The 6,201-nt window shown below is 51.5% G+C and overlaps 1 pseudogene; it reads right to left on the bottom strand.

The window, feature by feature from the left end:
* Window positions 1-2,994: 2,994 nt before the first annotated feature.
* On the bottom strand, window positions 2,995-3,148 carry LOC147091389 (5.8S ribosomal RNA; annotated as a pseudogene).
* Between the last annotated feature and the right edge of the window lie 3,053 nt (window positions 3,149-6,201).

Genomic DNA, 6,201 nt, shown 5'->3' with positions numbered 1-6,201 from the left:
AGATGGGGAGACAGATGGAGGAGACAGATGGGTAGACAGATGGGGAGACAGATGGGGAGACATGTGCAGAGACAGAAGGCTGACGCCCGATGGAAGGAATGAGAGAGAGACAGATCGGGCAGAGACAGATGATGGACACAGAGCGAGAGAGAATGACAGATACACAGACGAGGTGTGGACAAATGCAGGAAGACAGACACCATGATGACAGATCACAGAATCATAGTATCATTGAAAGTTTCAGCACGGAAGGAGGCCACTTCGGCCCATCGTGTCCGTGCTGAACAACACAGAGCCAATCAGCCTAATCCCTCTTCCCAGCTCTTGGTCCCTAGCACTGCAGGTTAGAGTATCCCAAGTGCACAGCCAAGTAGTTTTTAAATGTGGTTAGGGTTCCTGCCTCAAGGAGTCGCTGAGGATCGCTATTTGGTCTGTAAAAGCAAGCGATGAGCAATTGACGGGCACTGCAGCTGGGTCAATCCACAGGAAGGGCACATGCATGTCCAGAGTCACCAGCGCCCTGGAGGGTGGTGCCTGGTCCAGCTGCAGCAAGTGCCCAGCCCCGCTTTGCAACTCAGCCCGATCGACCCAGCCCTTAGAGACAATCCTTATCCTGAAGTTGTGGATCTGACCTGCCGAATTCCCTTACCTACATTGTTCTAACCTGCCAAAGGCTGTTCACATTGGAGACCTGCTGCGTATATGGGTATGGCCCGGCACGAGATTTACGCCATTACCCCCGGATTTTCAAGGGCCAGTGCAAGCTCACCAACAGAACCGTGATGCTTTCCAAGGCACGGGCCCCTCTCCTGGGCCAAACCCATTCCAGGGCCACCTACCCTTCAGAAAGAACAGAAAACTCTCCCCAGGGCTGCCACCTACTTCTCCAGCATCGTCTGCATCACCACACTGGAGGCATTGAGGCACCCATCTCCGCCGCTCTGGATTCGAGGATCTGAATGCGACACCCTTTCGATCGGCGGAGGGCAATGCCGGCCATCGGAACGGTGTTTGCCTCTCTATTAGAAGTGACTGACCCTTGTTCAACTGCTGTTCACTTGGAACCCTTCTACACTTCCGCCATCAAAGTTCTCGTTTGAATATTTGCTACTACCACAAAGATCTGCACCTGCTACTCATCGTGGCCTAGCCGCCGCGGGCCCTCCATTGCCTGCGATGGCTGGGTATGGGCCCGACGCTCCAGAGCCATCCATTTTCAGGGCCAGCTGATTCGGCTGGTGGGTTCTTACACACTGCTTAGCTGATTCCGAATTCCATGGCCACCAGCCTGCTGCCTTTAGCAACCAACACATTTTATGGGGTCTGATGAGTATCTGGATTGTGTGCCTTAACCCAGCGTCCCATTCCTCCCGCAGCACCAGTTCTGCTTACAATAAGTGCCCCACTAGACACTCGCATTCCACGCCCAGCTCCATGCAGCGATCAGGCATCTTAACCATTTAAAGTTTGAGATCGTTTTGGACCCAAGAACTCTAATCATTCGCTTTTCTGGATAAAGCTACGTGTGGACGAACACCAGCTACCACAGATCACAGATCACAGAAACCCCACAGTGCAGATAGAGGCCATTTCGGCCCATCGAGCCTGCACCGACACATATCCCACCCGATCCCCGTAACCCCTACACCAACACATATCCCACCCTATCCCTGTAACCCCACGTATTTAATCCCCCTAACACTAAGGGTCAATTTATCATAGCCAATCATCCTAACCTGCACATCTTTGGACTGTGGGAGGAAACCGGAGCACCCAGAGTAAACCCACGCAAACACGGGGAGAATGTGCAAACTCCACACAGACAGTTACCCGAGGCCGGATTCGAACCCGTGTCCCTGGCGCTGTGAGGCAACAGTGCTAACCACTATGCCACCATGCCACCCTGAGGGAAACTTCCGAGGGTTCCAGATACTAGATGGTTCGATTAGAGTTCCGCCCCTAAACCCAGGTCGGATGATTGATTTTCCTGTCAAGATCGCTGCGGCCCTCCAACAGAGTTTACTCTCCTCTGCCCTGCCCAGGCATAGTTCACCATCTTTCGGGTACCAGCACGCACGCAGTTACTAGGGGAATCATTGCTAGTTTGTTTTGCTCTGCTTATTAATATGCTTAAATTCAGCGGATTGTCACGTCTGATGTGAGATCAAAGGTACATAGTGGGCAATGGCCACCACCTCCAGTTTAACGTCCTGCACTTCATCCTCAAAACCGACCGACCAGCCAGGTTAGCACAAGTAGATGTGAACGTGCGCACTGGAGCCCAGTACTTGGCTCACACCATTCCAGAGTCCCGATTAAGAAAAGAGCCAGAAGGACCAGCGCATTTGAGATATGGCAGGGCGCAGTGGCTGGGCAGTGTGCGGAGTGTGGGAGGGAAATCAGGCAGCAGGGATGGTGGCGAGACATACTGGACTGACTAGGCACACGCTCGGCAGCTGGCAAGAATGCTAGAGCCAAACGGGCAACGTGTGGAAAGACACTGAGGTCCAGGGCAACACAGGACATGGCAGGGTCTCTTGGCAAACCCCCACCAAATGCACACAAAAGCAACACAGCACGGCAATTCCATCACTACGTCAAGCTATCCTCGCTCCAAACCACTAACTCTGGCTAAGGATGACCACCTCTCTCTGCCAAATTTCACCAGCCAACTGTTGCTCTTTGCTCTCTAACACCAGAGAGACAACCCTGCCCAAAGGGATGCCGTGGCGAGGCGCACCAGTCCCAGCACTGATGCCAGCCAATGGTTTTGCAACCCAGCGACAGCCGTGCTGGCAAGGCTCGTCCCGACTGTGCCAACATTCACTGAGGCAACGCCAAACAGATATGCCCAGAAAAGGACAATGTTCAAACTCTCCGAGGGGTGGTACTCCAGGTCTGCATTTAGGAGGACAAAGAGGAACAGCCTTCTGCGACACTGCAGACAGGCTCCAACCTCACCTGATGGTAAGGCCAGTACGATTGATTGTCAAGCAATCCTCAGGCAGCCATAGCCCCAAGAGGAACCCAGGACTGCAAAGTTTATTCAAAGTATCGGTGATCAATGTGCCCTGCAATTCACGTTAATTCTTGCAGCTACCTGTGTTCTCCATCGACGCTCGAGCGGAGGGATCCACCACTTTGAATTGTATATTTTTTCGGCTTGCTGCTTCCCCAGAGCGCCCAATTCTTCTCCCTCTTGAGCGGGAGCACCAGCCTGGAAAGGCCGGGCAGTGTCTCAGCCGCTCATCAAATGACAACGGATTCACCGAGATATTGCAGTCAGGGCGCTCGTGAGGCGACGCGCGTTGGGTAAACGCCTGAGCCCAGTGGCCGACAAGCACCACAGCCAACAGAGGCAGGGTCCCTGCTGCCACCATTGTGGGCAGGTGGAGAAGAGCGCAAAAAATATCAGACTGGGGTACAAGGCGACGCATGACACACCCGCTGGGGTAGAAATCCGCCGGGCTGCAGATACATTCTCTCGAAAGTTTACTTGCTGCTGAAGCTCTCGACACCAACAAAAGGACACCCACCACCCCGTCTTTAAATGGCCACCTGCCCCCTCGACAGCATCAGCTCACGGAAGATGGAGGGCGATCGTCCAGGTACCCTGTACCGGTAAATGGAGAATGACTAGTGCAGCCAAAGTGTCACTACGTGGGGAAAGAAAGCCAGGCCTGTCCACCTTCAAAAAGGGATTGAAGGTGGACAAATCCCCAGGGCCTGATAACATGCATCCTAGGGTACTGAAGGAGGTGGCCCTAGAGATAGCGGATGCACTAAGGATGATTTTTCAGAATTCATTAGACTCGGGAACAGTGCCGATGGATTGGAGGGTAGCTAACGTTACCCCACTATTCAAAAAGGGGGGTAGGGAAAAAGCAGGTAATTACAGACCTGTAAGCCTTACATCAGTTGTGGGCAAAATGCTGGAGTCCATCATTAAGGATGAAATAGCGGAGCACTTAGCAAATGGGGACAGGATAGGACAGAGTCAACATGGATTTACAAAGGGTAAATCGTGCTTGACTAATCTATTGGAATTTTTTGAGGGAGTAACTGGTAGAATAGATGGGGGAGAGCCAGTAGATGTGGTGTACCTGGACTTCCAAAAGGCCTTCGATAAGGTCCCACATAAAAGATTAGCATGGAAAATTGAGGCTCATGGGATAAAGGGGAAAGTTTTGGCGTGGATAGGGAACTGGCTGTCAGATAGAAAACAGAGAGTTGGAATAAACGGCTCATTTTCTGAATGGCAGGCAGTAACAAGTGGGGTACCACAGGGATCTGTCCTGGGCCCCCAGCTGTTCACAATTTACATTAATGACCTGGATCAGGGAGTCGGATGCAGCATTTCCAAATTTGCAGACGACACTAAACTAGGAGGTGGGGTGGGCTCAGAGGAAGAGACCAGGAAGCTCCAGAGCGATTTGGACAGACTGGGCGATTGGGCGGATAAATGGCAGATGCACTATAATGTGGACAAGTGCGAAGTTATCCACCTTGGGTGCAGGAACGGGAGGGCAAATTATTATTTAAATGGCAATAGATTGGGAGAGGGGGAAGTACAGAGAGACCTGGGTGTTCTTGTACACCAGTCACTGAAGGCGAGCATGCAGGTGCAACAGGCGGTCAAGAAGGCAAACGGTATGCTGGCCTTCATAGCAAAAGGGTTAGAATACAGGAACAGGGATACCTTGCTGCAGCTGTACAGGGCACTGGTGAGACCACACCTCGAGTACTGTGTACAGTTTTGGTCGCCTCATCTGAGGAAGGATGTTCTTGCCATGGAGGGGGTGCAGCGGCGATTCACCAGGCTGATACCAGGAATGGCGGGAATGACCTATGAGGAGAGACTATGTAGTTTAGGGATGTACACACTGGAGTTTAGAAGATTGAGAGGGGACCTCATAGAAGTGTATAAAATTCTGACAGGTCTAGACAGACTGGATGCAGAAGGAATGTTTCCCTTGGCGGGTGAGAACAGAACTAGAGGACATAATTTAAGGATAAGGGCTAAACCATTTAGGACAGAGATGAGGGGGAATTTCTTCACTCAGAGAGTGGTGAACCTGTGGAACTCATTGCCACAGAGGGCAGTGTACGCCAGCTCATTAAATATATTTAAGAGGGAATTAGATATATTTCTACGGGCAAAAGGGGTTAAGGGTTACGGAGAGAAGGCGGGGACGGGATACTGAATTAAAGGATCAGCCATGATCTCATTAAATGGCGGAGCAGGCACGAAGGGCCGAATGGCCTACTCCTGCTCCTATCTTCTATGTATCTATGTATCTATGTATTCACTGCAGAGTTCACAGTGGCTGTTCTCTGGGGTCCTGGTGTCGAGCCACCTGGCAGCACCCGAGCCCCCAGAAACTCTCTTCAATTCGACTGCAGTGTAATGCCGCATGACGGGTGCAAGTCCATTGTTTGCCGGTTCTGATGAGAATTAGGGAGCTTCAGTAGCAGAGAGAGAGAGAGAGAGAGAGCGGCTCATGGAAGATGGGCACAGACTGGACGAGACAGATGTTGAAAGTAGGGCAGCAGACCAAGGACATTCAGGGCCAATAAGCATCGGGGCGTGCAGTGTGCAGGCTCCAGTAGGCAGCAGAAGACGAGGGCAAGGCGTTTGTTGTCAAGCCAGGACAACTCTATCTCTCTAGTGGTTGTTAAATCCAACTCTCCCTGACCGCTCGTAAGCATTTATTTCCCGGGCCGAGCTGGTCCGACTGCCTTTTCATGTGAGTTCGGCGAGTTTTTCAGATTGATAATGATCTTTCCGCAGGTTCACTTACAGAAACCTTGTTACTACTTTTAATTCCTCTCGATAGTCAAATTTGAGCACCCTCTCAGTTCTCCACCAAGGCTGTCACCGACTACGGCGGAGCCGATCGATGGCCACCCTAAACCATCCAATCGGTAGCAGCAACTGGCGGTGTGTACAAAGGGCAGGGACTTAATCAACGCGAGCTTACTATCCGCACTTTCTGGGAATTCTTCATTCATGAGAAATAATTGCAATTCCCAATCCCTATCATGAATGTGGGTCAACGGGTTACCCCCCACCTGGTGGTGTAGGGTAGACATACGCTGATCTATTCAGTTTAGAGCACTTGCAGCCTTGTACATCTAAGGGCATCTGAGGGTATTTGGCTACAAGGAGAGTTGGAGAAGCTGGAATTGTTTTCTTTAGAG

The sequence above is a fragment of the Somniosus microcephalus genome, unplaced genomic scaffold, assembly GCF_052327205.1.
Source record: "Somniosus microcephalus isolate GS21.2 unplaced genomic scaffold, FLI_Smic_1.0 unresolved_chr3, whole genome shotgun sequence".
Taxonomy (NCBI): domain Eukaryota; kingdom Metazoa; phylum Chordata; class Chondrichthyes; order Squaliformes; family Somniosidae; genus Somniosus; species Somniosus microcephalus.
The sequence above is the reverse complement of the archived record's forward strand: the minus strand, read 5'-3'. Positions and strand labels throughout refer to the sequence as shown.